This window comes from Malania oleifera, chromosome 12, assembly GCF_029873635.1.
Source record: "Malania oleifera isolate guangnan ecotype guangnan chromosome 12, ASM2987363v1, whole genome shotgun sequence".
In the NCBI taxonomy this organism is placed as follows: domain Eukaryota; kingdom Viridiplantae; phylum Streptophyta; class Magnoliopsida; order Santalales; family Ximeniaceae; genus Malania; species Malania oleifera.
Genome location: NC_080428.1, coordinates 73,584,240 through 73,596,711, shown reverse-complemented (window position 1 = coordinate 73,596,711; position 12,472 = coordinate 73,584,240).

The following is a 12,472-nucleotide window of genomic DNA, read 5'->3' as shown; positions in this document are numbered from 1 at the left end:
TGGCTGAATTGAAGACGATTATTTTAGGGATTAATCTGTGTAAAGATCTCAGATTTGATCAAGTGGAGATTGCATGTGACTCTGCTTTGTTGGTTCAATGGATAAATTCTGGGAAGTGCTCGGTTTGGAACTTATGAGATTTGTGGGAAGAACTTATGCTAGCATTAAGAGGCATACAGTTCAAAGTGGAACATGTTTACAGGGAGGCGAATAAAAGTGCAGATTTCTTTGCTAAACAGGGTAAATTTGGTATTTCTCGATCATATAGTTGCCAAGATGATCTTCCTCAGCAAGTCAGGGGAATGATTCGATTGGACTTGTTGGGTTTTCCTTCTTTGCGTTTATGATGTTTTGTGTTAATTCACTTTTAGTGGTTTAGTTTCTTAGTTTTTTTGGTTGCTGGTGTTTGGTTTTTTGGTTTGGTTTATGTTGGTTAAGTTAGTTTTAGGGTCTTGGAATTTTGTTTTAATTGTCTTAAAGTCTCAAAATTGTAACCACGGTTTTCCTCCGCCATAAGTGAGGGGTTTTCTAATAAAGTTTAGGAGGTGCCGCCCTCTTTTTCCAAAAAAAAAGGTGAAAAGTATTTGAAGTTGTTTTATTCATTTATTTATTTTCCATAGAAACTAATTGTGTGTGATCAAGTACATGAAGGAGGTGCCTCCACACATAAGCTCAAGTGGTAAGGAGGTTCCCCAGAAGACCGCTTACAATGGTGGATCTGGAGTTCAAACCTTGCCGTTTGCAGTGCACATCCGGATTTACCTCCTACATGTTGGTTGTGGGCACGACTGGTGTAGGCATGGGATTAGTTTGACACGTAAGCCTAGGAAACTCAGTGTATACAAAAAAAAAAAAAAAAACAAAGTACACAAAGGAGGTGCAGTCCCGAGATAATGTAATTGGAGGTAACATCTCAAGATGACGTCTCATTAATGATTTTAAAACTTTTATATTAAATATATCATGTTTAAGTTTTGAAAAAAAGCAAAAATAATCCTTTTTCCTTATATTTTAGAAGAAAAAAAAAAATTTAATGCCTCAAATGATTCTAGAGTAATCAAAATTGTCCAACAAGTAATGAGTTTTTTTTTTTTTTTTTACCATTTATATACCCCAAAAATATCCTCATTAAAAAGGAGGAACATTTTCGATTCCTCCATTAAACCACCTTCCATAACCAACGGGAAGATTAAATCACCCACATTGGTGAGAAGGGCAATTACGAAATCATATTTCAAGACCCCAAATCAATGTCCATAAAGTTGAAATAACTCCCGCAAGCGCAATAATGTGCTCACAAATTTCGAATCACTAAAGAGTTAACCTCCGCCACTATAAAAAGGTACATGGGGAAGAGGTAAAGCATCCTATTGATACCCATTCTTTTACTGTTGCAGTTAGCCTCTCAACAAAGTCCTTTACTTAGACATCAGAGTGATTCCTTGGAGTACACCCTGGGTCCTCCAAGCCATCCTTAACTTCTCTCTTTCAAGTAGTCGTGATTGAGGAACATCTCCAAAGATCGTTCAATTTCATTCAGCAATAGTTGGCGCCGTTTGTGGGAACCTCTTGACACGTTTTCTTTTCCAATCCTTGAATTATGACCACATCAAATAATTTGAAACCAAAGCCTCCCATAGGTGACCAATCACCCTAATCCATACACTTCGCACTAGGTGACAATTCCAACGTGACAAGAGGTGTGTTCCTTGCTTTTCAAAAAAGGATGGAGGACATGTTCAGTATGATCCTACAGCAAAAAAATATGTACTGAAAATTCATCATTCTATAAAATATATATATCACATGATATTTTATGCTAATATACTGTAAAACATGGTATTTATAGCTGCATAAATACTATGCTAATTTACTATAAGCTCATGCCACACGATTTAAATAAATAAATTCACATGCTCTGAAATCTGTATTTTTTGCTATACAAATGTTTTATCATCTGAATAATAATAATCTGATAAATCATGTAATTTCTGCTAATAATTATACTAAAATTCATAGCATAGCATATTTCCCTTACCTGACTATCTGAACACTAGCTGCTATTTACAGTCTCACACGTACGGTATGTATATTTTCAACATTCTGAGATAATACACACATAATTTCCCAATCAAACAACTGAATTCACCTAAATAATTATCACATACATATTTCCCCAAATCCACATATGCTCAATTCTTAAACTATAATCCATATATCATTTTACCTGCGTTCATGAAATACCTCCCACTGGGGTCCTCAACCCTTACCTACAGGGTCCCAAAACACCCTATTCCTGAAAATACAGGACCCTAATTTTACTTCACAAAATTTCAGTATATTCACATATAATATAGAATCTGGCCTCAAATGAACTGAGTAATACTGAAAATACTCACATAATCTACTTACCCTGATTTTGGAATGGTTCCCAAACTTCTCAAATCAACATTTCGCTCTGACTATGTCGTAGAGAATCTCCCCAGGATCACCGTGGTAGCTTCTGATCGTCGAACCAGGGAGAGACGGAGCCAGAATCTTAGAGAGAAGTCAGAGAAACCATTTTAGAGAGAGAAAGAGAGAGCGAGAGAGAGAGAGAGAGAGGAACTGTAAAATAAATTTTCCGTAAAAATTCGTTTTAGGGCCATATATAGAATGCTTTCCACGTGGTCTTGTCGACAAGCCACGTCACCTCATTTACGAGTCCAAGTTGTAGTCTCGTCGACAAACACCTACTCCTCGTCGACGAGATTCAGGCCCTGAAAATGGCACTCTCGGTAACTTCTCGTCAATGAAATGAATGTCCTCATCGACAAACCCAAGAAGGATGCTCGTCGACAAGTGCTCTATGTTCGTCCACGAGACCCTATAAATTTCCTTTAAATATTTCCCTATTTCTCTCGTTTCCTTTATTATTTAACTACCATAATTTTTCGGATATCTACAATTATTCTATCTAAAGCATTTTCCTTAATCCAGAAATACCAAATACCTTATAAAACTTAAAATACCTAACTTATCCAGATTTTGGGATGGTGCCCAAGTTAGCCTAACCAACGAACTATTCCAACAGACTTGAAGAGAATCTTCCCAGGAGTAGCATGGTGGCTTCCGATCGTCGAATCGGCGAAGAACGAAGCCAGAAATCTAGAGAGAAGGGGGGGTCGAGAGATGAAACTTAGAGAGAGAAAGGGTTTCATGCAAAATTTTCACGCTGAAAACCCGAAGTTGGTATATATATAAAACACAGATTCGTCGACGAGACACGTCACCTCGTCAACAAGTCCATGAAGGGAGTTCATCGACGAACACTTACTCCTCGTCAACAAGTTTCAGACCTTTAAATCAGCCCTCTTGGTAATGTCTCGTTGACGAGACACGCATCCACGTCGACGAGCTCAAGAAACCTGTTCGTCGATGAGCATTCTGCACTCGTCGACGAGACCCCACTGAACCCCCTTTTTGAAAAATTCTTTTCTCTCATTTCTTTTATTATTTAATTACTATAAGTCTTCGAGTCTTTACAGCAACGACCAATAATGATATTGAGTATAAAGCCTCACTAGCAGGGTTGCGGCTCTCAATGTCCCTTGGAGTTGAAAGGCTTCGAGTGTCGATAGATTCCTAGCTTGTGGTTGAGTAGGTGAAGGGTGAATTCAAAGCTAGTGACCAAGATATGAAGAGATATTTGGCAAAGGCACAGGAGTATATCTAGGTGTTCTCTCAGTTTATAGTTGAGCACATCCCTCGAGCAGCAAATGCAAAAGCTGATGTGCTAGCAAAGCAGGCTCCAGCTTTAAAATCAGATTGGGAGAATGTTGTTTACTTGGAGCGAATAGAGAAGATGACTTACAAGGAGACCAAAGTCAATGTAGCAACAATAAAAGAGGATGAAGAAGACTGGAGGACCATCGTGATACAGTATCTTCAGGACGGGTCTTTCCTAGAAGACAGGAAGCAGTCTCTAAAGATAAGGAGGAAGGCAGTCAAGTACACACTTATAGATAAAGAATTGTATAGGCGATCTTTGATGTTGCCATATTTATGGTGCTTGGGTAGCAAGGAAGGGGAGTATATATTGAGGGAGATTCATGAGGGGATATGTGGGAGCCATCTGGCCAGTAGAGCCTTGGCCCACAAGGCTCTGTGGCAAGAGTATTATATTAGCCTACTATGAGAAAAGATGCGATAGAATTGGTGAAATGGTGCGACAGATGCCAAAAATGTGCTAACATACCACACTTGCCAGCCAGTACGTTATCCCCCTTAACTAGTCCATGTCCTTTCGCTCAATGGGGACCAGACATATTGGGGCCATTACCACAAACAGTTGGGCAGTGAAAGTTCATGCTGGTTGTCATCAACTACTTCACAAAATGGGTGGAAGTTGAAGCTCTATCCCATATAATAGAGCGGAATCTCACCAAGTTCGTATGGAGTTCAGTGATATGTAGATACAGAGTACCTTGAGCCATAGTGACGAACTATGGAAGGCAATTTGAAAACAATTGTTTCAAAATTTTTTGCACTAACCTTGGCATGAGGCTACTCTTTGCGTCTGTGGCACATCTGCAAAGCAATGGGCAGGTGAAAAATATGAACAAAATGATTCTGTATGGCCAAAAGACACGTCTGGAGTCAGCGCAAGGTAGGTGGGTAGAGGAACTCCCGTCAATCAAATGAGCATACCACACAACTCGGCGAGCAGCTACGAGAGAAATTTCTTTCCTTTTTTGGCGAAGACAGCATTTCAATGAAGAAGGGAACAATGAGGAGTTGAGTAGGGTGGTTGAAATTGGTGTATGTGGAGTTTACAGGATGGGATCATCTTAAAATTTTATTAACAATAAATAGTAGGAAAAAATTTATACATTAAGATTCTATGAATTTCAAGAACTTAAAGCCTCTTGTATAAAAAAAAAAAAAAACAAAAAAAGTGCTAGTTGCTCAAATGGTAGCATTCTCATGTTAAAAAAAAAATGTTTTAGGTTCAAATTTTTGCATCCCTAACTTCATCAAACCCAAATCATAATGGAATAAAGATTAAATAATTTTAAGAAAAATGTTAATTTTTTAACTCAAATATTTTAGTTATATGACATGAACTCAAAACTATCGAACTTATTAATCAATATTAATGTCATCATGAGGGCCGCAATTGCTTCATCAATGTCATGCAAATCATTGTTAATGTCTTAATGATGCCCATCATTAGCATCATCTTCTTTTTTTATCAGTAAAGGGTAAATATATTTATCAAAATGGAATATGTATAGTAAATAGACCATTCGAGGAAACAGAGTTCCCCCATCCAAATAACACAAGTTGCAAGTCATAAACTAGGCATACCCAGGGGCACGATGCCATTTCACATAAAAACTCAACAAAACATCAATACAATCAAATGGTGACCTACTCAGCTAGCATATTACAATCAAATCCTGTGTAAGTCAAATTTATCAAATACAACTCTATAAATGTTTCTCTCAATAACCTCAATCAACTCCTCAATCCCAATAGCCTTGTGTTCAAATCTCATCTTATTCCTCAAGTGCCATAGGAAAAAAATAGTAGTGGCAAGACCACCCCTTTTCCCTATCGCACCAATACCATTTCCTTTTACCTCTTTATGAAGCCACTTCACTGCTACTTTCAGTGTAGACATGGACCTCCCTATTCCCAGCCACTTCCTGATACCGTCCTAAACCTGTGAAGAGAAGATGCAACTAAAGAAAAAATGATCAATAGTTTCAGTTTCATTTTTACAAAAATTAATTTGTTAGTGCAATAATTTCCGATGTTTGATCCGCCTACTAACCAAAATGGATTAGAAGCAAATTTATGAGTGACTATTTTGTTAGTCATAAACAAACTACTTACATGGTCTCTTTCTCTTTTTAAGTAGGAGGAGACAAGACAAACACAAACTTTAAAGTTCAAACAAAGAGTTTTTTTTTTTTTTTAAAAAGGAAAAACTTATGTAGTATGCCTCTTTGATGATGCCATCACAAATGCTCATTACTTCAATTGATCTTGTTACTGTCTAATTGCCTAATTGCTAGGGTTCGACTCATTTACGTTGTGCTATTTTTTTCCCCTGTAGAAGTGAGAGGAAAATGGTTGCAAACAAACTGCCCATTAATTTAGTTCTTACTAAATAGTTGACCTCTCTCTCGGAACATAAGTCTATTAGTATTGACCCTTGAAGTTTGACTGAACAGCACTTCGTTCCTGATTTTTATATTTCAATTTTAGCCTTGATGAGATCTCCAAACAGAGGCTGGAACTAGTCTGAATATGAAACTACAATTGAGAAACTCGGGTAATTGCAGGAGTACTAAGCAATCACGCACGCTATTTGGAGCCATAGAAATTAAGATTCTTTTGAGAACTGTCATTCATGTTGAAAGCGAATGAGAAAAAAGAGCCTAAATGATTTAAAGCATTTAGATCATGTCGGTATTGTGCATCAAGCTTGTGCAGACAAGGCAGGCGGAACTTGAACCACAGCTTTTGAGTTGGGCATGGAGACGCTTGGACCAAAGGTCTTGCTTTAATTTGGGACCTTTCACAGAGCAGTGCACGACGGCCTGTGATCAAGTTGTACCCTACTCATTGTCATGTACAATGTTGGAGTCTTTGATAAAGACAGGTTGCTCTACGAAGAATTTGAAATGTTCCTTTATTTTTTATTTTATTTTTTTTGAGTTGGTACAAACGTCTTGTGTCTGATCAATTAGGTGACATCCCGAGATGACGAAATTGGAGGTGACGTCCAAAGATGACGACTAGTTAATGATTTTAAAAGAAGTGAAAGTATCATGTTTCAGCTTTGAAAAGAAGTGAACCACCAAAGGTCTTGCTCTGACTTGGGACCTTTCACATCGCATGATGGCATGTGCTCTCTTCTTTCACTTTTTTTTTTTTTTGGAATACGCACTGAGTATCCACGCGTCCGTTTTACGGTCCACGTGACTAATTCTGCTCCTTTTAAAGTTGATCCCACAACTCCAAAAGGAGGGTCAATTCAGGAGTCCAGGGGCGGAAACGAGTCCGTAAGGATTTGAACACCTGACCTCGTGAAAGACACTCCCGCAGCCCGCACTACCACCTGAACCATGTATATATAAAGGTCAATGTGTGTTACACGTTATTGAATTAGAGGGAAATCCATTGGGTTAAAAGACAAAATGCAAGCGTCAAAGGTATTCGTATAATGGAATGTTATTTTTTATGGTGATGGGATCTTCAATTAATTATCCTCTGCCTAATTCTGATTTTGCATTCTAGTTTGTGTTCGTCCTTCCTTGTTACATTCAACAATTATGACTTATATTAAAGAAATTAATGATGTGAAACTGGTATTTTGATTTTCCTCTTCAATTTTCTTTATTAATAATAATATTAATATTGTGGGCATTATAAATTATTAATGTGTATATAACAATGTAACTAGTAGAAATAAAAATAAATGCATTCACTACCTATGATTGGTAAAATAGATGCATTGGTCTTTACTAATGTTAAATGGTAAATGGGCGCAACCCAGGCCCATTTACCAATTAAGTAATGTCCTGGTGATGACTTATTTTGTTATTCAACTTGCTGCCCATTTAAGTCTATAAAATCTCATTATTATTTGTTTGTAGGTTTGACAAAATGGTCTGAATCCGGTTTAGGCTAGGTCAACCCGATTTCAAAAAATCGAGTCAATCCCGGTTCCCAACCTGAGAACCATTTCCAATCTAACCCAACCGAATCATGTTGAGAGAGAGAGAATTGGGAGTAGGCATGAAGAAAGCAAAGATGATGGTTATGGCAAAATTGAAAGGTACAATTAGCAATTATGCCTGTATGCAAACACTTATTATTTTTATGTATTGAATTATAAACTTGTATGCACATGTTATTAGTTAAATTAAAATGATCTCACAAGAATTTTTTGTACAATTATTTGTTTGTTGACTTGTCAACCCTTTTTACTTGTTTATGAATTATTTATTTAATAAATTATGTACAATTATGAATTATTTGTTTGTACAATTATGAATTATTAATCTTTTTGAAACGATGGTATCTAAGATCCTTTAAACATTCGACTAATCCACATAATGAACTTGACCCTCTACTTTATCTAAATATCAAGTTATTATCTCAAATAAAAAGTCATGGCCCCTAAGAATTAAATCACGATCATTTAACTAGTAAAATCTTGAATTTGCCACCTAAACTACTTTAGGAGTAATAAAATATGTCCTAGTGATGAATAATAACATTATTGATTGTACAAGGCAGATTCACTGGCCTAGTAGTAATTTGATTCTCAACCAACACCCAATTTTGGTTAAAAAAGAAAATAGCCCTAATTAGAACTCCAGCACAAGTGATGTTGAAACATGTTCTTGATCTTATCCACTTTATATATATATGTTCTTGATCTTATCCACTTTATATATATATATATATATATAAAGAGAGAGAGAGAGAGAGAGAGAGAGAGGTGGTGTGATGATGGGGATGGTAGCTCGTAGCTTTATAGATGGATGAAGACAGAAATTAAGCGGGGAGGTTGTAACGACCTGCTTATCTTAATATAAAATGAAACATAATAAATAAAATAATCAATTCGAACTCGTGGGTAGCGGGGACACCTGTTATATATAACGGAACCTAGACAGCAGTAAATGTAAATCACGTTCATTAACCACAAATTACATAATACCATAGTCTACTATATTCCCAAAGATACTGTGTTTATACATATAACCTCCAAAATATCAAAATAAATCTAAGATCTTACCTCAAAAATCTCCTGATCCTAAATCAGAACTTACCCTTCTAGTAGGAAAGCTCAACTCACTCAGCGGCGGCCCTGACCCGTCGGTCTCTCCAGGTTTCTTAAAATAATTTAAACTTAAGGTGAGACACCTCTCAGTAAGGGTAAATAAATTAAAATCAGTTGTGTGGTAACATGAATATTTAATGTTGTAATACATATATTGTACATTTCACATATCATAAAACATAGATCGTAATATGGTTAAATAAACATATAATTCCATACTTCCAAGTAATCATACTAATCATGTATTATCTGATATAATCTATAATACTGAAAACTACCTAAGATGAATAGCTAGTTGATGTCATGCATTACCCCTCATGACGGGTTGTGTAGCCCGAAGACGGGACCCGACAATGGCTGGCCAACCACTGCCGAGTAAAAAATGTCTGTAAGTACGATGGGTTTGCCACATCTTGCTCCGGATTGTCAGGTGGACGTCTACAACTCTACATTGAAAGTCACATCAACTATCTATCTCTCACCCCCTCGTGGGAGGGGGGGGGTTAGCACCAATCTGATCATAGATATCTGATTTATAAGCTACGGTACCGTACCTGAAACTGTTCTAAACTAACATCCGGGTTCTGATAACATATAGTACATAAACATATACTGTTTATCGTAAATCAAATAATAACATTTTTTGAATCCTACATTAACATAATAATTACGGCCTCACACCGAAAATATGAATAAATGTCGCCTTACACCGAATAACATAAGTGATTGCGGCCTTGCGCCGATCATCAATTACGGTCTTGCATCGAACATATCATATATTCTGAAATCATAATTTACTGTGTTTATCATGTTATTCCTGAAAATATTTGTCAACATGCTTATTTCGTAAATTTAACTTAACATTGTATAATATATATATATATATATATATATATATATATATATATATTCACGCCACACGAATTGAATGAAACCATATATTTCGTTCTGAATCACATTTCCTATACAATTGCAGTATTTTCTCAAACTTACCTTTTCTCAATTATACTCATATATAATCACATGCTTTCTGAAAATTATTATACTATTAAATAATAGTAATTTCAATGGAAAATAACTGTTTTAATTTATCCCCTTACCTGACAACTAAAAAGTCCCTCTATAATACTGGTCTTACACCCGTAGGAAACCCTGAGCAGTACCCTAAAAATGATAATTTTCAGAACTAAACTTCAGTATTTATTCAAGTACATCATTTCCTTTAACTGTGGAAAGACCAAATTTCGAATAAAAAGTCTTACCTCAACTTAGAGATGAATTTTGACTTGCTTCCACCAATGATCCGCTTCGGCAGATTTAGAGAGAACTTTCCCAGGAACGTCGTGATGGCCTCAGATCATCAATTCGGCGTCTAACGGGGCCGAAATCGAAGAGAGGGGAGAGAGAAACCGTAGGGAGAGAAAGAGTGTGTGATTTTCTGATTTTGCTGCAATTAAATCCGAATTTTAGGCTATTTATAGAGTCGGATTCATTGACGAGACACGTCACCTCGTTGACGAGTCTTGTAGAAAGTTCGTCAATAAACTTGCACCCTCGTCGACGAATTTCAGATTTCCAAAAATTCTCTCTTAGTATCTTCTCGTCGATGAAACTTGACTTCGTTGACGAGGCCCTCTTGTACCCTCGTCGACGAATCCCCTATGTTTGTCGACGAGAACCTGATAAATTTTCTTAGGTCATTGCATCCCAAAGTGCAACGTCATTGACTACCTCCTTTGTTACTATTTCTATTTCCCTCCCTCTCTATTTAAATTACATTATTATTATTCGGGTGGAGGAGGGTTGGATTGATAATGTACGTCTTTGTGTGTGAAAAGCTGAAGATGGTGACAGGCAAATCATGGATGGACTCGGCACTTTCATCTTATATAATTTATATATCAATATATATATCATCATCTCTCTCTCGATCTCGAAGCCAAGTTGCATGCAGCTGATGCAACTGGGATACAGGCGGCAGCTCTCTCTCTCTCTCTCTCTCTGTGGATGTACTTTTGGACTCTCTGCACAATGAGAAAAGGATGGGAGTTGAGAGGTGAGAAATGCATGCATCGCAATTCGCATGGATAGTATCTTCCAGAGGATAGTCAGTTCTCTGCCCTCTTCAGTTTTCAAATTTTTCTTTCTTAATTTCTTCTACAACAAAAAATTTCTTCATTTTTGTTTGAGTAGGGGAGAACAAATTATTTTTTTTAAAAATCTAATAACTGACTTTTTTGTGTGTGATTTTAAATCAAATATATACATACATGGGGTTCAAAAATTATCATATACATGCACGCTTACATGCATAAGTGCGTGCATAAAAGTATGCACTTAAGCTTTGTTCTGTGTTCTAGAATTCATTGTTGAATAACAATCAAAGGGGAATGGCCCAGCCAGGCAACTGGTAAGAGTGAACTTGTGACTTTGGAGACCCAAAGTCATGGATTTGATTCTTCCTCAAGGCATTAAGCCGGTGAATTAATAGGACTATGTCAATAGGTAGGCGGTTTTCACTCCCAAGTTTGGTGCCGTACCATAGTATCCAATGTGACAAGATGGTAACTGGAGTTTTCGAATTATCAAAAAGAAAAAAGAAAAAAAAATCAAGGTGAATGAATAACGAAAAAATAAAGCTATTTAGTTGTGAAAATAATTTTAGTTTTATTTTTTAAAAAAAAAAATTTATAATTGCAAAAAAAATTATTATTATTTTTTTTTAGTTTACATAACCAGCCTAAAATGTCATACGAAAATATTTTCAATTTTTTCTGTAAAAACTGTACTAAACCATTTTTGAAATGAGTCAAATAAAGGTGAAAATGGTTTAATTTTTATCCTCAGCCTGCTATCACCCAAACATCAAAGAATGGAAAAAAGAAAGTCAAGCTTCCTTTCTTTTAATTTGTATAGATTTTAGTATATACTTAATAAGAGATTTTGTACCATCCTTAGAAAAATACACATGAATTAATCATCCGCACATACGCTTTTCATTACATATTGTAATAATCTTAGACTTAGCTTCGGTAAGATATTGTTTATCTTGATCCTATGGCATGTCGAATTTGTCACATAATTAAAGTGTAAATCATCTTTATAAGTCCAAGATCTCACTAATACATATTCGATATGAAATTATGACAATGGATGGCATAGATTCATACTTTGGTCTCCTAACGTTCATTCACCATGGTCCCCCGGCCAGCACTCATAGCTAGCTATGTTCAGTGCACATAATTTGGCGCGAGTCCATGTCTTTGACCCATTCCGTATTATGAGTTGGGGACACTTTCATCCAACATTCAAAATAAAAGATGAGGGTGGTTGCTACTACTTTTTCCAGTTGCTTCAGATACTTAGCAATTTTAAATATGGAAATGAGCTGTGTATTGTGCCAACCTGCCCCTCCCTACATTAGCCCAACAATCTTTCTTATCTTTTTATAAGCAACGAATACAGTATCCACTAGCCAACGGACTAAATTAAACTCAGATGAATAATGCCAAAAAATAAAACATCATTTCACTTACCACATAACTCCCATGCCATCGGAGAAGATGTATGTAAATCTTACATCCATGCTCATACAGATTGTGATTTGAACCTGCGTCTCTCAAGTTT